We start from the raw sequence: 23346 nt of genomic DNA, 5'->3' as shown, positions 1-23346 counted from the left end.
GGGCAGTTCCACTTCCAGTGACAAGTCTGCTTGCAGTAGAAGCACTCAGTTTCAGGCTTAGGTCTAGACTTGGGTTTCTTCTCTTGAGCAGCAACTTGCTTGTCGTTCTTCTTGAAGTTCCCCTTCTTCTTCCCTTTGCCCTTTTTCTTGAAACTAGTGGTCTTGTTGACCATCAACACTTGATGATTTCTACCTCCGCAGCCTTTAGCATTGTGAAGAGCTCGGGAATTGTTTTATTCATCCCTTTCATATTATAGTTCATCACGAAGCTCTTGTAGCTTGGTGGCGGTGATTGAAGAACTATGTCAATGACACTATCAACCGGAAGATTAACTCCCAGCTGAGTCAAGTGATTATGGTACCCATACATTCCGAGTATATGTTCACTGACAGAACTATTCTCCTCCATTTTGCAGCTGTAGAACTTATTGGAGACTTCATATCTCTCAATATGGGAATTTGCTTGAAATATTAACTTCAACTCCTGGAACATCTCATATGCTCCATGATGTTCAAAACGTCGTTGAAGTCCCGGTTCTAAGCCGTAAAGTATGGCACACTGAACTATCGAGTAGTCATCAGCTTTGCTCTGCCAGACGTTATTAGCATCGTCAGTTGCATCAGCAGCAGGCCTGGCACTCAGCGGTGCTTCCAGGACGTAATTCTTCTGTGCAGCAATGAGGATAATCCTCAAGTTACGGACCCAGTCCGTGTAATTGCTACCATCATCTTTCAACTTTGCTTTCTCAAGGAACGCATTAAAATTCAACGGAACAACAGCACGAGCCATCTATCTACAATCAACATAGACAAGCAAGATACTATCAGGTACTAAGTTCATGATAAATTTAAGTTCAATTAATCATATTACTTAAGAACTCCCACTTAGATAGACATCCCTCTAATCTTCTAAGTGATCATGTGATCCAAATCAACTAAACCATGTCTGATCATCACGTGAGATGGAGTAGTTTCAATGGTGAACATCACTATGTTGATCATATCTACTATATGATTCACGCTTGACCTTTTGGTCTCCGTGTTCCGAGGCCATATCTGTTATATGCTAGGCTCGTCAAGTTTAACCTGAGTATTCTGCGTGTGCAGCTGTTTTGCACCCGTTGTATTTGAACGTAGAGCCTATCACACCCGATCATCACGTGGTTTCTCAGCATGAAGAACTTTCGCAACGGTGCATACTCAGGGAGAACACTTATACTTTGATAATTTAGTGAGGGATCATCTCATAATGCTACCGTCAATCAAAGCAAGATAAGATGCATAAAGATAAACATCACATGCAATCAATATAAGTGATATGATATGGCCATCGTCATCTTGGGCTTGTGATCTCCATCTCCAAAGCACTGTCATGATCACCATCGTCATCGGCGCGACACCTTGATCTCCATCGTAGCATCATTGTCGTCTCGCCAATCTTATGCTTCCACGACTATCGCTACCGTTTAGTGATAAAGTAAAGCATTACAGGGCGATTGCATTGCATACAATAAAGCGACAACCATATGGCTCCTGCCAGTTGCCGATAACTCGGTTACAAAACATGATCATCTCATACAATAAAATTTAGCATCATGTCTTGACCATATCACATCACAACATGCCCTACAAAAACAAGTTAGACGTCCTCTACTTTGTTGTTGCAAGTTTTACGTGGCTGCTACGGGCTTAGCAAGAACCGTTCTTACCTACGCATCAAAACCACAACGATAGTTTGTCAAGTTGGTGTTGTTTTAACCTTCGCAAGGACCGGGCGTAGCCACACTCAGTTCAACTAAAGTTGGAGAAACTGACACCCGCCAGCCACCTATGTGCAAAGCATGTCGGTAGAACCAGTCTCGCGTAAGCGTACGCGTAATGTCGGTCCGGGCCGCTTCATCCAATAATACCGCTGAACCAAAGTATGACATGCTGGTAAGCAGTATGACTTATATCTCCCACAACTCACTTGTGTTCTACTCGTGCATATAACATCAACGCATAAAACCTGGCTCGGATGCCACTGTTGGGGAATGTAGTAATTTCAAAAATTATCCTACGCACACGCAAGATCATGGTGATGCATAGCAATGAGAGGGGAGAGTGTTGTCCATGTACCCTCATACACCATAAGCGGAAGTGTTTAGCACAACGCGGTTGATGTAGTCGTACGTCTTCACGATCTGACCGATCAAGTACCGAGCGTACGGCACCTCCGAGTTCAGCACACATTCAGCCCGATGACGTCCCTCGAACTCCGATCCAGCCGAGTGTTGAGGGAGAGTTTCGTCAGCACGACGGCGTGGTGACGATGTTGATGTTCTACCGACGCAGGGCTTCGCCTAAGCACCGCTACAGTATTATCGAGGTGGACTATGGTGGAGGGGGGCACCGCACACGGCTAAGAGATCAATGATCTAAAGTTGTGTCTAGGGTGCCCCCTGCCCCTGTATATAAAGGAGCAAGGGGGGTGCGGCCGGCCAGGGCTAGGCGCGCCAGGAGGAGTCCTACTCCCACTGGGAGTAGGACTCCCCCCCTTTCCTATTTGGATTAGGACTTGAGGGGGAAGAAGGAAAGAGAGGGGCCGGCCCCCTTGCCCTAAACCAATTTAGTTTGGGCCTAGGGGGGCGTTCCCCATACTCCTCTTGCTGCCCTCCTTTTCCACTAAGGCCCGTGTAGGCCCATTAAGCTCCCGGGGGGTTCCGGTAACCTCCCGGTAGTCCCGTAAAATCACGATTTCACCCGGAACACTTCCGATATCCAAATATAGGCTTCCAATATATCAATCTTCATGTCTCGACCATTTCGAGACTCCTCGTCATATCTGTGATCACATCCGGGACTCCAAACAACCTTCGGTACATCAAAACATATAAACTCATAATAAAACTGTCATCGTAACGTTAAGCGTGCGGACCCTACGGGTTCAAGAACTATGTAGACATGACCGAGAGACATCTCCGGTCAATAAACAATAGCGGAACCTGGATGCTCATATTGGCTCCTACATATTCTACGAGGATCTTTATCGGTCAAACCGCATAACAACATATGTTGTTCCCTTTGTCATCGGTATGTTACTTGTCCGAGATTCGATCGTCGGTATCTCAATACCTAGTTCAATCTCGTTACTGGCAAGTCTCTTTACTCGTTCCGTAATACATCATCCCGTAACTAACTCATTAGTTGCAATGCTTGCAAGGCTTTAAGTGATGTGCATTACCGAGAGGGCCTAGAGATACCTCTCCGTCAATCGGAGTGACAAATCCTAATCTCGAAATACGCCAACCCAACAAATACCTTTGGAAACACTTGTAGAGCACCTTTATAATCACCGAGTTACGTTGTGGCGTTTGGTAGCACACAAAGTGTTTCTCCGGTAAACAGGAGTTGCATAATCTCATAGTCATAGGAACATGTATAAGTCATGAAGAAAGCAATAGCAACATACTAAATGATCGTGTGCTAAGCTAATGGAATGGGTAATGTCAATCACATCATTCTCCTAATGATGTGATCTCGTTAATCAAATGACAACTCATGTCTATGGTTAGGAAACATAACCATCTTTGATCAACGAGCTAGTCAAGTAGAGGCATACTCGTGACGCTCTGTTTGTCTATGTATTCACACATGTATTATGTTTCTGGTTAATACAATTCTAGCATTAATAATAAACATTTATCATGATATAAGGAAATAAATAATAACTTTATTATTGCCTCTAGGGCATATTTCCTTCACAAAGAGGGGATGCCTTCCGGGGCATCCCCAAGCTTAGACGCTTGTGTCTCCTTGAATATTTACTTGGGGTGCCTCGGGCATCCCCAAGCTTGATCTCTTGCCTCTCTTCCTTCTTCTCACATCGAAACCTCCTAGATCTTCGAACACTTCATCCACACAAAACTCAACAGAAAGCTCGGTTGTCACATCCCTAGTTCTGGCCTGACCTAGGCTTGCTTCCATCTGTGCATCATGTTTAAATTTTTGAAACTTGAACTGAGGAAAATTGGAAGCCTCAAAACCCTAAATAAAAGAAGGGCAAAAACCCTAAAAATCTCATTCATTGTTCCAAAATGCTCTTCTTAAATGTTTGATAATTTTTGGCAAGGGTTCTGGTCCCAACCAAAATATTGAACATTTTTAAGGATTTATTTTTGGGGCTTTGAATTTAAATCATTAGCTATTTGAATTTGAATTATATTCATATAACTAGAATATAATTTCAAATACCCCTGAAATATTTTATGAGCTTTTGGAAAAGTCCATCTAGCAAAATAAAAATATTCACAGGAGTTTTGGCATTGTTTGAATTATTTTTAATTCAAAACAGTGGCAAAAGAATTAAATAAAAATAAAACAGAACAGAAAATTTAAAAAAAAGAGCAGAAGGACTTACCTGGCGCCCACTTACCTGGCCCAGCTCTTCCAGCGGCCCAGCCCGCCACCGCTACCCCCCTGTCGCCTTCCTCCTTTGCCAGGAGGACGGGCACGCGCCCGGCGCGCGCGGCCACGCGCCCCGGCCACCTCCTGCTTCTCCGGCCACCTCCTGCTTCCCCGGCCCCTCCTAGACGATGCCACGGAGCGCCACGCAGCCCCTGGCTCTCTCTCACTCTCTCCCTCGCCTCATCCTCTCCTCTGCTCTCTCTCCCTCTCTGCCCGAGCGGAGCTCGTCGCCACTGACGCCGTTCGCCGCGGCCACAGCCACCCCCTCGCTCCCTCTTCGCATCCCTGAGCTCCGTCCCGACCCCATGGAGCTGCACACCGACGCAGGCGACCAGAGGAGGCCCCAGTCGACCGGAGCGTCGTCGTCTTCATCTCCGGTGCCCGGAGATCGCCGCCGTAAATTCGCGTCATCCAGAGCTTCCCCGACCTCGTCGTCGACTCTGCTAGTCCCTACGTGAGCTCCTCTCCATTTCCACCCTGTGCCCTTCCTCTAGCGCGTCCTCTAGCACCGATTTCCGCCATGGACAAAGCTCACCTCCGCTGAGCTCGCCGCCGGCGTAGCTCCGGTGACCATTTGGTCACCCGGCGAGCCCTGCGCGTTCGTAGTTTCCCGTAGAGCATGCCTAGCGCAAAAACTAGCCCGCTTGCTCTCTGCAGCACCAAACTCGTGGTCGCCCGAACTCCGGCGGCCACCTAAGTCGTCGCCGGCGCCGATTCCGGCCGCCCCGACCCCAACCGACTCCACAGGAAGACGCGGCGCTCTTCCAGCTGTCCGTAGAGCCCCTCCTCCGTCCGTTTGGTCGCCGGAGCAAGAAACCCGAAGGCCTCCGCCGCCTCGGCCTCGCCGGCGACTCAACGCCGGCGGGATTGACTCGTTTGACCAGGGGTTTGACCTCCCTTGGGTCCATGACAGGTGGACCCCGCCATCAGGTGATTAGCTTACGCTAATCACCACCTAATCTAACCCCCTCACATTGACATGTGGGCCCTAGTGCCCCTAATCTTTAATTAAACTAAACTAAACCCCCCTGTTTAACCCGTGTCACTCACGTGTGGACCCCGCACGTCAGGTTTGATCTGGCCCGCCCTGTTGACCTGCTGAGGTCAGCATGAGGTCATGCTGACGCAATAATTCCTTTCTGGAATTTAAATAAATCTTAAATGATTTATTATTTTCAGAAAATGTCCAAAACTTCTAAAATTCATAGAAATTCAACCGTAACTACAAATTAAATAAATTATATATGAAAAATTATCAGAAAAATTCAAGGAATCCATCTGTACCATTTTCATGCATGTTTGAACAATGTTTGTCCTCTGTTTTGGACAAAACAAATAAAGGGCATTTAAATAATCACATATGGAGTTTGAATTTGAATCTTGTATTCAAACCAACTTCATTTAATCTGTTGCTAGTTGCATTAGCTCAAAACACATTCATATTGCCATGTCATGAGCATGCATCATACTGTGCATTGCATTGATTGTATTTCTTCTTTGTTGCCGGTATCTGTTCCCTCCCGGTAGACGATGTTCCGACGTTGTGATCGTTGACACTGATGAAGACTCAATGTTATCTTCAGAAGTGCCAGGCAAGCAAAACCCCCTTGTTCATTCCGATAAAATCCCACTCTCTCGCTCCTGCTCTCTTTTACTGCATTAGGACAACAACGACATATTTGTTACTTGCTGCGGTAGCTGAACCCCTTTATCCTTTGCATGACCTGTCATTGCCACAGTAAATAGATGAAACCCACTAGCATGAGTAGGAGTTGTTTGAGCCCTGATGTGCCTACTCATTTATGCTTGTTTGTCATGCCTGCTACTGCTTAGAGTTGAGTCAGGTCTGATTCATCGGGGATGAGTCAGAGGCGTGTGAATATGTCCTACTGTGTGTGAGCTAAGTGTATGAACACGATTTGGTAAAGGTAGCGGTGAGAGGCCATGTAGGAGTACATGGTGGGTTGTCTCATTGCAGCCGTCCTCAGGAACTGAGTTCTGTGTTTGTGATCCATGATCAGTTACTACCACACATTGGGCTCCGGGCGCTCCAAGCTCTCTCGACCTATTAATCAACTTGATCTCTGTCCAGGAGTTGCAACTAGTTTCTGGTGTTTGTAGGTAGTGTTAGTAGTCTACCAAGTGGCACCCGGTACAGGTGGGCTTGGGATAGACTAGGCACAGTGGCACAGTGTACCAAGCGTACATCCACCCGTCAAGGTGGGCTTGGGAACCCTGCACACATCGTTTGGGGCTGTGAGCGACACCCTGGCCGGATCTCCTTGCGGATGGAACCCGAATAGGCGATAAACCTGGACTAGAGACTTGTTCGGTTAGTCAGGTCGTGGCCGACTCCCTCGCCCGGCTTCCGCTTGAAGGTTGCCGAGATACATGACGTGTACAGGGCGGTAAGTGGCGAGAGCGTGTGTGAAGAAGTACACCCCTGCAGGGTTAACATCATCTATTCGAATAGCCGGATTCCTCGGATATGGAAACTTGGACCCCTTGCATAGTTCATAGACAAGTGAAAGTGGATACTTTAAAATACGCAAGATAAGCGTGAGTGCTATGGATGGTGTTCTCGTAGGAAGACGGGAGCGGATCCATAGTGGTGTATTGATATGGTGAATATGTGGACTCGTGTGCGCCACCTCAAAAGAGTTACTTGCAGTCGTAGTTCAGGTTAGCCACCGAGTCAAAGCTGGCTTGCTGCAGTCAAACTCCACCATCCCTTTGTTGATAATGATGCATATGTAGTTAGTTCTGATGTAAGTCTTGCTGGGTACATTTGTACTCACGTTGCTTAATTTATGTTTTTGCAGAGAGACTTCAGTCTCACTAGTAGTTCCACGTGGACTTCGACGTTTAGCTTGTTACCTCAGCTACGATCTTGTGCCCTCGGCAGGATCTGGTAGATAGTCAGGCTTCTCAGCCTTTTTCATTTATAGATGTCTGTACCCAGACATGATAGCTTCCGCTTGTGCTTTGACTTGTATGCTCTGAATATTGGGTCATGAGACCTATGTTTGTAATATCTCGCTCCTCGGAGCCTAATGAATAAACTACTTGAGTCGTAGAGTCATTTTGTGATGCCATGTTGTATTTGCACATATCGAGCATATTGTGTGTATGTTATTGAAATGCTTGGTATGTGTGGGATCTGACTATCTAGTTGTTTATCCTTAGTAGCCTCTCTTACCGGGAAATGTCTCCTAGTGTTTCCACTAAGCCATGGTAGCTTGCTACTGCTCCGGAACACTTAGGCTGGCCGGCATGTGTCCTTCTTCGTTCCTGTGTCTGTCCCTTCGGGGAAATGTCATGCGATGAATACCGGAGTCCTGTTAGCCCGCTACAGCCCGGTTCACCGGAGTCCTGCTAGCCCAGTGCTACAGCCTGGATTCACTCGCTGATGACAAACACGTTCGATGCTGGGTCATGGATGCCTGTCCCTGTAAGTTTGTGCCACTTTGGGTTTACGACTAGCCATGTCAGCCCGGGCTCCTTATCATATGGATGCTAGCGACACTGTCATATACGTGTGCCAAAAGGCGCAAACGGTCACGGGCAAAGGTAAGGCGACACCCGTGGGTATACCATGCGTGAGGCCGCAAAGTGATATGAAGTGTTACATGCTAGATCGATGTGGCATTGAGTCGGGGTCCTGACAGCGTTGGTATCAGAGCTTGACTGCCTGTAGGATTACCAAGCCAAACTGGTCGAAGTTGAGTCTAGAAATTCTTAGTTATATAAGGGAATTGATTGTGGGATGGAACGTAAGGCTCTTTTTACTCCTTATACCTTATGCCTTCTGATCTGAGTCATCTTATCTTTCCTACGGGGATTAAGAACTAGGTTTTCTCTTCTTTCTATCAGGATCACGTGTTACTAATCCGTAGACTTATAAGATTGTTGGATTTAAGCTTGAGTTCAGTTCCTACGACTTCCGTATGTTAATTGTTGATCTCGAAACTTTGATATTGTGCTCCTGAGTGGTTATGCCACCATTTTTGTGAATGTCTCAAATCTTTTCTGAGCATTTACAGCCGTTATGCTGTCCGAGTCATCCCAGGTTTCTAAATAGTCTGAAGCATTTGCAAAATCCCTTCCTCCCGTTCCGATGTTCCTTGGGCCAGATTAACCACACTAATCGGTGAGTTGAGGTACTCTGTTGCCTCGACATATATGTTGGAGTTATTATTATGACCCTAGGTGTCTCAGGGGATCATCTAGTGGTCTATCCATGATTTGTGTCCTAGTGCGATGATTCTGGCCTTTATTCTTGTAAGCATCCCGTGATGCCACTTAGTTAGTAGGCATTCCACTTCTGGGTTTTGAACCCGAGATTCACCCTACTTGCTTCATGTTGATAGTTTTGCTCGCTCCTTTAGGTTATTAGTAACCCTTGCATTAGTCCTCGATGTTCGTGGTATTTCCTTCTTCCAAATACTATGAACCGTTTATGCCAGATGTTCCTCGCTGATCGAAAGATCACAATCAGAGTGCTCTCGATGGGTTCTCGATTCTATATTGTGACTCTGCCAGTTCTACCTTTCTGCATGGGTTATCCGGAAGAAATATGTTGAATTCGTTCGACATGCTAGTCCATGCATCCACAACTTGGAAAATCATATGTTCCTTTGAGTTGTCCCTCTTTAGTTGTTTTCTGGCCCTCGTCTATCAATTGATAGTCAAGAGTATGCGTGCAATCGTTCATCGATACCTATTACTCTTGTGGTCCATCAAGCCATTCTATTCCAGAATGACTAGGAGAAATGAACTCCAGTACCTCATCCATATCTAGGATTGGGTCAAGGTAGTCATGCTCCGCAGATCAAAATGCCAGCCCAGCTTTTGATTCTATTCTACGCTGAAGTATTACCGTCTTTATGTCAGGATTTTCATGAGTGTTGCACCACCTCTTATGAATTCTTGACGCAGTAATACTTCTTGCCATCATTGTTCATTCCTCGGTTCCCGTGTTATTGTAACCAGAATGCTGACAAGTGTACCGTGATGTGCGAAATCAATACTCCTAGCAACTCCGTTGCTTGGTAGTTAATGGACAATACTCTCATTCTTAGCGTGCTGGTTATTGAGTTATCATTCTAAGTCTGATCGTGCTACCTAGTCCTTATTTCTGGTGCACACTTCGATCAATGAGTTAGGATTGTGCCAATCCCTCGCTCATTCGATCATCTCGTTTTCCCCTGAAAAACAGGATTGTTCCCAGGCTTAATAACATACCGGTGGTTCATGATATTCCGAATTTCTTCTCGGGAGTATCACCAGGTTGTCGCCTGACCGCTATGTTGATCTCGTGATCAAGTTGGTTTATTCCTGTAAACCACCATTTCTCCAAGAATCCGTGTTGGATACCCTTGATCTAGTTGGTTAAGCTAAACAACAACTTGGAGAGCTGGAAGATAAAGGCTTCTCCGACTTAGTTCATATTAAGGGATATCTTGTATGTATGTTGAAGAAAGATGATGTCTTCATCGATTGGTCCCTGTGATCAGTTGTTGGACCTATTATCTTGTTAAAACTTTGATTTGAGTATGGGTTATCGTCAAATCAAATCAGAACCAACGATGTTCGTAATGTTGTCTTATTCGTGGATTTTCCTCGAGCATACACCATTATATCTTTTGCTCTGACCAATGCTATCACCGTGTTCACTTAACTATGGAATTCCTTTTAAAAGGGAACCTGGATGAATTGTTGTTGAGCCCATCGACAACATCCTTATCTTCTCCATGATTCTGTTGGACATTAAGCTAGTGTTGGAAATTTTGTAAACAATGCCTTCGAGTTCCGTCTCTGAGGTATATGTTTGGATGAAAGAAGTGACTTCCTCTGATTCACGTGCATTTGATGTAAGTTGCCGCCGTGAGTTCGAGAAAGCATGTTTTTACCTCCTCTGAAACCATCCCAAGTCAGTTATGCACGTGCGAAGTATTCTGTGGTTTGATAGACTGATCATCTTCATTCCATATGTGTATCCTAGCACACCAAGCCACTAACTGATTTGTTCAAGGAGAAGGAGTACCTTCATAAGAGCTAATCCAGACATATGAAAGAACTTCGATATCCTCGCTGATGGTTCCCAACCAGAACTCGGTAGTGTTTTATTGTAAGACTACCATGTGGGCATGCTTGTCTGGGACAACGTGTTCACACATGTGTAGCAGAACCAGCTCATGTTTTGGAGCTTGCTATCGTAGTTCATTTCCTGAGAATCTCGCAACGTCATTTCGTCGATTTGTGTTGCAAACTTTCATTTTTCTTCCTAGACTCGATGAGTCTGGAATATCCTGACACCAACCAGATCTGAGTCTCAGGCAGATATGATGGTTGGAACATTTCCCAAGAACTATAATATTGGTCCCTCGATAACCGGTAAAGTGGATGTCGTGGCCAACACACCCAGCCGGAAGACCTATTATTGTAGTATCTTGTTTGAGGAAGTTGGCCACCTCCCCATAAGGATTTCGTACGATTTACCTCCGTAACTGTTCCTTATGAATTCTATTGCTCCCGAAGTCCGACTTTTACTTGATGTTCTAGTTATCAAACCATATCTATGAATGGGATACACTAGCACGTCAAGGAGAACATTAGAAGCCGAGTGCTAAATGTCTCTCGGTCGATCATCCAGATTTTGTTTCCTTGGCCTCGCTAAGGTGAAATCTGAGAAGGTGTTATCTTCCTTTGCATCTGCATCATCCATCATTAGCCATCATGGTAGTATGTTTTGTTGTCAGCACCCTTGACACGGATGTAGATAAAACCCTGATGATTGTGGAAATGCTCAAGTTCTTGAGAGCATGCACAAGCGCTACGTGTTATCATCGACACTAACTGGGATTCCTCTCAGTTTCCTCGGCAATTCTATGACCTTTCAAACAGTGAATTCACTCTCTATTGTTGGGTCCTTCCCCAGTTACCAGAATCATTCCCAGCATTTGCATTTTGTTCCCAGCTTGCACCACCAATGTGCCATTCTACCATGGGTCTCTTCCATTTCCGGTGGTAAGCAAATTCATCCATTACGTTGTCTTCAACAAGGTAATCCACATCATCCAAGTCCGAGTATGCCATTCTACCGACCCCCGCCAATCGATTGCTGTGATTTGCCTTAGGCTGATATAGAGAGTCTCAATGATCTCTATATCAAAGGTAATTCTTTTTGCCACCTAAGGGGATTTATCTACGAGTCACCATCCCTAAGGTGCCTCGTTGTGGTACCATGGCAACTTAACTCCTCGCTACGTTGACAACCGTTCACCACCTTCTTAAGTGTGGAATTGTTGTCTACCTAGTGAACCTTCGTCATCTGCTTCACTCCATTCCCATGGATGTATGTTTAGTGTCTCAGCTCGAGAGAGGTTGTTATGTCTCTTTCCGTGAGTTAATCCTGAGTTGTTCGATCTTCGAGAAGATCGACCCTTCTAGAGTCTCCTTCTTCTCTCCATGTCATGTTGGCAGGATTTCTCAGAGCAAGACTTCGAGACAATGATGGTGATCGAATCAACGTTCATTCGAAACCTGGATCGTGAAGGTTGTGTTAGGTTGCATTCCCCATCGTCTTACCCTACACTTGAATCTCGGGTCGAGATTCTTGTTTAGTGGGGGTGAGTTGTCACATCCCTAGTTCTGGCCTGACCTAGGCTTGCTTCCATCTGTGCATCATGTTTAAATTTTTGAAACTTGAACTGAGGAAAATTGGAAGCCTCAAAACCCTAAATAAAAGAAGGGCAAAAACCCTAAAAATCTCATTCATTGTTCCAAAATGCTCTTCTTAAATGTTTGATAATTTTTGGCAAGGGTTCTGGTCCCAACCAAAATATTGAACATTTTTAAGGATTTATTTTTGGGACTTTGAATTTAAATCATTAGCTATTTGAATTTGAATTATATTCATATAACTAGAATATAATTTCAAATACCCCTGAAATATTTTATGAGCTTTTGGAAAAGTCCATCTAGCAAAATAAAAATATTCACAGGAGTTTTGGCATTGTTTGAATTATTTTTAATTCAAAACAGTGGCAAAAGAATTAAATAAAAATAAAACAGAACAGAAAATTAAAAAAAATAGCAGAAGGACTTACCTGGCGCCCACTTACCTGGCCCAGCTCTTCCAGCGGCCCAGCCCGCCACCGCTACCCCCCTGTCGCCTTCCTCCTTTGCCAGGAGGACGGGCACGCGCCCGACGCGCGCGGCCACGCGCCCCGGCCACCTCCTGCTTCTCCGGCCACCTCCTGCTTCCCCGGCCCCTCCTAGACAACACCACGGAGCGCCACGCAGCCCCTGGCTCTCTCTCACTCTCTCCCTCGCCTCATCCTCTCCTCTGCTCTCTCTCCCTCTCTGCCCGAGCGGAGCTCGTCGCCACCGACGCCGTTCGCCGCGGCCACAGCCACCCCCTCGCTCCCTCTTCGCATCCCTGAGCTCTGTCCCGACCCCATGGAGCTGCACACCGACGCAGGCGACCAGAGGAGGCCCCAGTCGACCGGAGCATCGTCGTCTTCATCTCCGGTGCCCGGAGATCGCCGCCGTAAATTCGCGTCGTCCAGAGCTTCCCCGACCTCGTCGTCGACTCTGCTAGTCCCTACGTGAGCTCCTCTCCATTTCCCCCATGTGCCCTTCCTCTAGCGCGTCCTCTAGCACCGATTTCCGCCATGGCCGAAGCTCACCTCCGCCGAGCTCGCCGCCGGCGTAGCTCCGGTGACCATTTGGTCACCCCGGCGAGCCCTGCGCGTTCGTAGTTTCCCGTAGAGCATGCCTAGAGCAAAAACTAGCCCGCTTGCTCTCTGCAGCACCAAACCCGTGGTCGCCCGAACTCCGGCGGCCACCTAGGTCGTCGCCAGTGCCGATTCCGACCGCCCCGACCCCAACCGACTCCACAGGAAGACGCGGCACTCTTCCAGCTGTCCGTAGAGCCCCTCCTCCGTCCATTTGGTCGCCGGAGCAAGAAACCCGAAGGCCTCCGCCGCCTCGGCCTCGCCGGCGACTCAACGCCGGCGGGATTGACTCGTTTGACCAGGGGTTTGACCTCCCCTGGGTCCATGACAGGTGGACCCCGCCATCAGGTGATTAGCTTACGCTAATCACCACCTAATCTAACCCCCTGACACTGACGTGTGGGCCCTAGTGCCCCTAATCTTTAATTAAACTAAACTAAACCCCCCTGTTTAACCCGTGTCACTGACGTGTGGACCCCGCACGTCAGGTTTGACCTGGACCGCCCTGTTGACCTGCTGAGGTCAGCATGAGGTCATGCTGACACAATAATTCCTTTCTGGAATTTAAATAAATCTTAAATGATTTATTATTTTCAGAAAATGTCCAAAACTTCTAAAATTCATAGAAATTCAACCGTAACTACAAATTAAATAAATTATATATGAAAAATTATCAGAAAAATTCAAGGAATCCATCTGTACCATTTTCATGCATGTTTGAACAATGTTTGTCCTCTATTTTGGACAAAACAAATAAAGGGCATTTAAATAATCACATATGGAGTTTGAATTTGAATCTTGTATTCAAACCAACTTCATTTAATCTGTTGCTAGTTGCATTAGCTCAAAACACATTCATATTGCCATGTCATGAGCATGCATCATACTGTGCATTGCATTGATTGTATTTCTTCTTTGTTGCCGGTATCTGTTCCCTCCCGGTAGACGATGTTCCGACGTTGTGATCATTGACACTGATGAAGACTCAATGTTATCTTCAGAAGTGCCAGGCAAGCAAAACCCCCTTGTTCATTCCGATAAAATCCCACTCTCTCGCTCCTGCTCTCTTTTACTGCATTAGGACAACAACGACATATTTGTTACTTGCTGCGGTAGTTGAACCCCTTTATCCTTTGCATGACCTGTCATTGCCACAGTAAATAGATGAAACCCACTAGCATGAGTAGGAGTTGTTTGAGCCCTGATGTGCCTACTCATTTATGCTTGTTTGTCATGCCTGCTACTGCTTAGAGTTGAGTCAGGTCTGATTCATCGGGGATGAGTCAGAGGCGTGTGAACATGTCCTACTGTGTGTGAGCTAAGTGTATGAACACGATTTGGTAAAGGTAGCGGTGAGAGGCCATGTAGGAGTACATGGTGGGTTGTCTCATTGCAGCTGTCCTCAGGAACTGAGTTCTGTGTTTGTGATCCATGATCAGTTACTACCACACATTGGGCTCCGGGCGCTCCAAGCTCTCTCGACCTATTAATCAACTTGATCTCTGTCCAGGAGTTGCAACTAGTTTCTGGTGTTTGTAGGTAGTGTTAGTAGTCTACCAAGTGGCACCCGGTACAGGTGGGCTTGGGATAGACTAGGCACAGTGGCACGGTGTACCAAGCGTACATCCACCCGTCGAGGTGGGCTTGGGAACCCTGCACACATCGTTTGGGGCCGTGAGCGACACCCTGGCCGGATCTCCTTGCGGATGGAACCCGAATAGGCGATAAACCTGGACTAGAGACTTGTTCGGTTAGTCAGGTCGTGGCCGACTCCCTCGCCCGGCTTCCGCTTGAAGGTTGCCGAGATACATGACGTGTACAGGGCGGTAAGTGGCGAGAGCGTGTGTGAAGAAGTACACCCCTGCAGGGTTAACATCATCTATTCGAATAGCCGGATTCCTCGGATATGGAAACTTGGACCCCTTGCATAGTTCATAGACAAGTGAAAGTGGATACTTTAAAATATGCAAGATAAGCGTGAGTGCTATGGATGGCGTTCTCGTAGGAAGACGGGAGCGGATCCATAGTGGTGTATTGATATGGTGAATATGTGGACTCGTGTGCGCCACCTCAAAAGAGTTACTTGCAGTCGTAGTTCAGGTTAGCCACCGAGTCAAAGCTGGCTTGCTGCAGTCAAACTCCACCATCCCTTTGTTGATAATGATGCATATGTAGTTAGTTCTGATGTAAGTCTTGCTGGGTACATTTGTACTCACGTTGCTTAATTTATGTTTTTGCAGAGAGACTTCAGTCTCACTAGTAGTTCCACGTGGACTTCGACGTTTAGCTTGTTACCTCAGCTACGATCTTGTGCCCTCGGCAGGATCTGGTAGATAGTCAGGCTTCTCAGCCTTTTTCATTTATAGATGTCTGTACCCAGACATGATAGCTTCCGCTTGTGCTTTGACTTGTATGCTCTGAATGTTGGGTCATGAGACCTATGTTTGTAATATCTCGCTCCTCGGAGCCTAATGAATAAACTACTTGAGTCGTAGAGTCATTTTGTGATGCCATGTTGTATTTGCACATATCGAGCATATTGTGTGTATGTTATTGAAATGCTTGGTATGTGTCGGATCTGACTATCTAGTTGTTTATCCTTAGTAGCCTCTCTTACCGGGAAATGTCTCCTAGTGTTTCCACTGAGCCATGGTAGCTTGCTACTTCTCCGGAACACTTAGGCTGGCCGGCATTTGTCCTTCTTCGTTCCTGTGTCTGTCCCTTCGGGGAAATGTCACGCGATGAATACCGGAGTCCTGTTAGCCCGCTACAGCCTGGTTCACCGGAGTCCTTCTAGCCCAGTGCTACAGCCTGGATTCACTCGCTGATGACCGACACGTTCGATGCTGGGTCATGGATGCCTGTCCCTGTAAGTTTGTGCCACTTTGGGTTTACGACTAGCCATGTCAGCCCGGGCTCCTTATCATATGGATGCTAGCGACACTGTCATATACATGTGCCAAAAGGCGCAAACGGTCCCAGGCAAAGGTAAGGCGACACCCATGGGTATACCGTGCGTGAGGCCGCAAAGTGATATGAGGTGTTACATGCTAGATCGATGTGGCATTGAGTCGGGGTCCTGACATCAGTAAGATCCGTTAGTATAATAAAGCAAATCACTACTCTAAGTACTATTGCAAACCAATTCATATTTTGTATTTGCATTGTAGCTACTGTAATATAACTTTTTCATGGCTTAGTCCACTGATAGAAATTGATAGTTTCATCAAAACAAGCAAACTATGCATCAAAAACAGAATCTGTCTAAAACAGAACAGTCTGTAATAATCTGAACATTCACCATACTTCTGATACTTGACAAATTCTGCCAGAATTAGGAAAAATAAACAATTTCTATAGACATACAGTGCAAAAAGAATCAGAACCATTTGACGTTCCACTAAAAAATGTAAAATCGCGCACTACAACCAATGTTTCTGTCCTGCACCGCACAAACCAACAAGCATCGTAAACATCCTAAAGGCAAACCTTGGCACATTATTTTTATTTTTAAACCTTATAAAAACACAAAAAAGAAATAAATGACTCTCTAAAACTTCCGGGTTCTCTCCCTGGCAGCGCTTTCTTTAAAGCCATTAAGCTAGGAATAAAGTGCTCAAGTAATGAATCCACCCGGATCCCAAGGTATATCAAAGCCAATTTTAATTAACAATGATTTGTAATTTAGTAGTGAGTGCAAAGTAACATATATAATGCAACAACGAAGTCTAACTCTCTTCCTATGCATAGGCATGTCATAAAAGAACAATTCATGCACACACAGTAAAGGCCAATGCATAGTATAAATAGTTTCTTGCAATTTTATCGTATTGGAAACATAGAGAGGTGGAGATATAGTTCCTCTCTCATAATAATTGTAAGTAGGAGCAGCAAGAACATGCATATTATATTCATTAAAATCATCATGTGTAGTAGTAAAACGCAACCCATCAATATAATCCTTAATAAGAGCAAACTTCTCCGATATAGTGTAGTCAGGAGAATTCAAAAAGATAATAGGACTATCATGCGTGGGTGCAATAGCAACAATTTCATGTTTAACATAAGGAACTATAGCAAGTTCATCTCCATGAGCATAATTTATATTGGCATCTTGGCCACAAGCATAGCAAGCATCATCAAAAAGGGATATTTCAAGAGAATCAACGGGATCATAACAATCATCATAGCAATCATCCTTCGGTAAGCACGAAGGGAAATTAAACAATGTATGAGTTGAAGAATTACTCTCATTAGAAGGTGGGCATGGGTAGCTAATCCGCTTTTCCTCCTTTTGTTCTTCACTCTCCTCATCATCTTTTTCATCCAATGAGCTCACAGTTTCATCAACTTCTTCTTCCATAGATTCCTGCAAAATATTAGTCTCTTCTTGGACAGCGGGGTAGTCATCAATATATGGTTCAACATAGGCATTAGAAGCATAATTATCATAGCAGTATTTAAGTATGTCAAAATTTTCAGATTTGTAAAGAGTAGCATCATATGTTTCAATCAAAGAAGCAATTTTATAAGCACCCTTAAAAGCAACAAATTCTTCAATTTGTTGAACATCATAGTAACTATAAACACCCTTAGCATACGAAGATACGATTCCATTACCACTAAACTCGCATTGATAGGGAAGGTGTTTCTTAGGGTTTTGAGAACAACAAGTAATAACATATATTTCGCATAAATTCCAAGCATAGCATTGCAAACGATGAATTTGACCCAGTAAAATTTTCCGTTTTTCAGATATTCGGTGTCGCACATAACAAGCATGCTCATCTAAAGATTTGCCCTCAACTAAGCTAGTTGGGGTTTCAGCACAAGCACATAGGGATTGAAGATGATCCAAGTAATAAGCTTCAGCAGTGTGATAGATTTTGAGTGGTTCTTCAACCATTGGTTTACTAGGTACAACTAATTTTTTTGGTATTTTGCGTTTCCTACCCATAACTAAAGATAGAAAACAACTAAGAACAGCAGACAAAAATTACTTAGTGATAAAGCAAACAAGCACACACGAGAATATTCACCCCACGCTATTGCTCCCCGGCAACGGCGCCAGAAAAGAGTCTTGATGACCCACAAGTATAGGGGATCTATCGTAGTCCTTTCGATAAGTAAGAGTGTCGAACCCAACGAGGGGCAGAAGGAAATGATAAGCGGTTTCCAGCAAGGTATTCTCTGCAAGTACTGAAATAAGTGGCAACATATAGTTTTGTGATAAGATAATTTGTAACGAGCAACAAGTAACAAAAGTAAATAAAGTGCAGCAAGGCGGCCCAATCCTTTTGTAGCAAAGGACAAGCCTGGACAAACTCTTATATGATGTAAAGTGCTCCCGAGGACACATGGGAATATCGTCAAGCTAGTTTTCATCACGCTCATATGATTCACGTTCGGTACTTTGATAATTTGGTATGTGGGTGGACCGGTGCTTGGGTGCTGCCCTTACTTGGACAAACATCCCACTTATGATTAACCTCTATTGCAAGCATCCGCAAATACAACAAAAGTATTAAGGTAAGCCTAACCATAGCATGAAACATATGGATCCAAATCAGCCCCTTATGAAGCAATGCATAAACTAGGGTTTAAGCTTCTGTCACTCTAGCAACCAATCATCTACTTATTACTTTCCAATGCCTTCCTCTAGGCCCAAACAATGGTGAAGTGTCATGTAGTCGACGTTCACATAACACCACCAGAGGAGAGACAACATACATCTCATCAAAATATCGAATGAATACCAAATTCACATTACTACTAATAGCAAAACTTCTCCTATGTCCTCAGGAACAAAAGTAACTACTCACAAAGAATAAACATGTTCATAATCAGAGGGGTATTAATGTGCATATAGGATCTGAACATATGATCTTCCACCAATTAAACCAACTAGCATCAACTACAAGGAGTAATTAACACTACTAGCAACCTACTAGCACCAATCCCGGACTTGGAGACAAGAATTGGATACAAGAGATAAACTAGGGTTTAGAGATGAGATGGTGCTGATGAAGATGTTGATGGAGATTGGCCTCTCCCAATGAGAGGAGCGTTGGTGATGACGATGGCGATGATTTCCTCCTCCGAGAGGGAAGTTTCCCCGGTAGAACAGCCCCGCTAGAACCCTAGATTGGCTCCGCCAAGGTTCCACCTCATGGCGGCGGAGTTTCGTCTGAGAAGATGGCTTATGATTTTTTTTCCATCAAAAGAGTCCATATAGCAGAAGATGGTCACCGAAGGGCTACCAGGGTGCCTACGAGGTAGGGGCGCGCCCAGGGGGTAGGGCGTGCCCCCACCCTCGTGGGCAGGGTGTGGCCCCCCTGGTGAAGTTCTTGCGCTCAATGTTTTTTATATATTTGGAAAACATCATCCGTGAAGTTTCAGGACTTTTGGAGCTGTGCGGAATAGGTCTCTAATATTTGCTCCTTTTCCAGCCAGAATCCCAGCTGCCGGCATTCTCCCTCTTTATGTAAACCTTGTAAAATAAGAGAGAATAGGCATAAGTATTATGACATAATGTGTAATAACAACCCATAATGCAATAAATATTGATATAAAAGCATGATGCAAAATGGATGTATAAGGGCGCGCAATAGGAGGCCGGCACCCTCCCACTCCTCCACTCCTTTATATACGGGGAGGGAGGCACCCCTTAGAGACACAACAATTGATCATTGATCTTTTAGCCGTGTGTGGTGCCCCCTCCACCATAATCCACCTCGGTCATATCGTAGCGGTGCTTAGGCAAAGCCCTGTGTTGGTAGCTTCATCAACACCGTCACCACGCCGTCATGCTGACGAAGCTCTTCCCGGAAGCTCTACTGGATCGTGAGTTTGCAGGACGTCATCGAGCTAAACATGTGCTGAACGCGGAGGTGTCGTACGTTCGGTACTGAGGATCGGTCGATCGTGAAGACGTACGACTACATCAACCGCGTTGTCATAACGCTTCCGCTTACGGTCTACGAGGGTACGTAGATGATACTCTCCCCTCTCGCTGCTATGCATCACCATGATCTTGCATGTGTGTAGGATTTTTTTTGAAATTACTAAGTTCCTCAACAGTGGTATCCGAGCCAGGTTTATGCGTGGATGTTATATGCACGAGTAGAACACAAGTGAGTTGTGGGCGATACAAGTCATACTGCTTACCAGCATGTCATACTTTGGTTCGGCGGTATTGTTGGATGAAGCGTCCCGGACCGACATTACGGGTACACTTACGCGAGACTGATTCTACCGACGTGCTTTGCACACATGTGGCTGGCGGGTGTCAGTTTCTCCAACTTTAGTTGAACCGAGTGTGACTACGCCCGGTCCTTGTTGAAGGTTAAAACAGCACTAACTTGATGAACTATCATAGTTTGATGCGTAGGTAAGAACGGTTCTTGCTCAGCCCGTAGCAGCCACGTAAAACTTGCAACAAACAAAGTAGAGGACACTAACTTGTTTTTGCAGGGCATGTTGTGATGTGATATGGTCAAAGCATGATGCTATATTTTATTGTATGAGATGATCATGTTTTGTAACAGAGTTATCGGCAACTGGCAGGAGCCATATGGTTGTCGCTTTATTGTATGAAATGCAATCGCCATGTAATTGCTTTACTTTATCACTAAGCGGTAGCGATAGTCGTAGAAGCAATAGATGGCGAGACGACAATGATGCTATGATGGAGATCAAGGTGTCGCGCCGGTGACGATGGTGAACATGACACTGCTTTGGAGATGGAGATCAAAGGCACAAGATGATGATGGCCATATCATATCACTTATATTGATTGCATGTGATGTTTATCCTTTATGCATCTTATTTTGCTTTGTTTGATGGTAGCATTATAAGATGATCTCTCACTAAAAATTTCAAGGTACAAGTGTTCTCCCTGAGTATGCACCATTGCAAAAGATCGTCGTGCTGATACACCACGTGATGATCGGGTGTGATAAGCTCAACGTTCTTATACAACGGGTGCAAGCCAGTTTTGCACATGCAAAATACTCGGGTTAAACTTGACGAGCCTACCATATGCAGATATGGCCTTGGAACACTGAGACCGAAAGGTAGAGCATGAATCATATAGTAGATATGATCAACATAGTGATGTTCACCATTGAAAACTACTCCATTTCACGTGACGATCGGTTATGGTTTAGTTGATTTGGATCACGTGATCACTTAGATTATTAGAGGGATATCTATCTAAGTGGGAGTTCTTAAGTAATATGATTAATTGAACTTAAATTTATCATGAACTTAGTACCTGATAGTATTTTGCTTGTCTATGTTATTGTAGATAGATGACACGTGTTGTTGTTTCATTAAATTTTAATGCGTTCCTTTAGAAAGCAAAGTTGAAATATGATGGTAGCAATTACACGGACTGGGTCCGTAACTTGAGGATTATCCTCATTGTTGCACGGAAGAGTTACGTCCTGGAAGCACCTCTAGGTGCCAGGCCTGCTGCAGATGCTACTGATGACGTTAAGAACGTCTGGCAGAGTAAAGCTGATGACTACTCGATAGTTCAGTGTGCCATGCTTTACGGCTTAGAACCGGGACTTCAACGACGTTTTGAACATCATGAAGCATATGAGATGTTCCAGGAGTTGAACTTAATATTTCAAGCAAATGCCCGGATTGAGAGATATGAAGTCTCCAATAAGTTCTACAGCTGCAAGATGGAGGAGAATAGTTCTGTCAATGAACACATACTCAGAATGTCTGCGTACCGTAACCACTTGACTCAACTGGGAGTTAATCTTCATGTTGATAGTGTCATTGACAGAGTTCTTCAATCACTGCCACCAAGCTACAAGAGCTTCGTGATGAACTATAATATGCAAGGGATGAATAATACAATTCCCGAGCTCTTTGCAATGCTAAAGGTGGCAGAGGTAGAAATCAAGAAGGAGCATCAAGTGTTGATGGTCAATAAGACCACCAGTTTCAAGAAAAAGGGTAAAGGGAAGAAGAAGGGGAACTTCAAAAAGAATGACAAACAAGTTGCTGCTCGGGAGAAGAAACCAAAGTCTGGACCTAAGCCTGAGACTGAGTGCTTCTATTGCAAGCAGACTGGTCACTAGAAGCGGAACTGCCCCAAGTATTTGGCGGTTAAGAAGGATGGCAAGGTGAACAAAGGTATATGTGATATACATGTTATTGATGTGTATCTTACTAGAGCTCGCAGTAGCACCTGGGTATTTGATACCGGTTCTGTTGCTAAAATTTGCAACTCAAAACAGGGACTACGGATTGAGCGAAGATTGGTTAAGGACGAGGTGACGATGCGCGTGGGAAATGGTTCCAAAGTCGATGTGATCGCCGTTGGCACGCTACCTCTACATCTACCTTCGGGATTAATTTTAGACCTAAATAATTGTTATTTGGTGCCATCGTTAAGCATGAACATTATATCTGGATCTTGTTTGATGTGAGACGGATATTCATTTAAATCTGAGAATAATGGTTGTTCTATTTATATGAGTAATATCTTTTATGGTCATGCACCCTTGAAGAGTGGTCTATTTGTGTTAGATCTCGATAGTAGTAATACACATATTCATAATGTTGAAGCCAAAAGATGCAGAGTTGATAATGATAGTGCAACTTATTTGTGGCACTGCCGTTTAAGTCATATTGGTGTAAAGCGCATGAAGAAAGTCCATACTGATGGACTTCTGGAATCACTTGATTATGAATCACTTGGTACTTGTGAACCATGCCTCATGGGCAAGATGACTAAAACGCCGTTCTCTGGAACAATGGAGCGAGCAACAGATTTATTAGAAATCATACATACTGATGTATGTGGTCCAATCAATATTGAGGCTCGTGGCGGGTATCGTTATTTTCTCACCTTCATAGATGATTTGAGCAGATATGGGTATATCTACTTAATGAAACATAAGTTTGAAACATTTGAAAAGTTCAAAGAATTTCAGAGTGAAGTGGAAAATTATCGTAACAAGAAAATAAAGTTTCTACGATCTGATCGTGGAGGAGAATATTTGAGTTACGAGTTTGGTCTACATTTGAAACAATGTCGTATAGTTTCACAACTCACGCCACCCGGAACACCACAGCGTAATAGTGTGTCCGAACGTCGTAATCGTACTTTACTAGATATGGTGCGATCTATGATGTC

The sequence above is a fragment of the Triticum aestivum genome, chromosome 7A, assembly GCF_018294505.1.
Source record: "Triticum aestivum cultivar Chinese Spring chromosome 7A, IWGSC CS RefSeq v2.1, whole genome shotgun sequence".
In the NCBI taxonomy this organism is placed as follows: Eukaryota; Viridiplantae; Streptophyta; class Magnoliopsida; order Poales; family Poaceae; genus Triticum; species Triticum aestivum.
The sequence above is the reverse complement of the archived record's forward strand: the minus strand, read 5'-3'. Positions refer to the sequence as shown.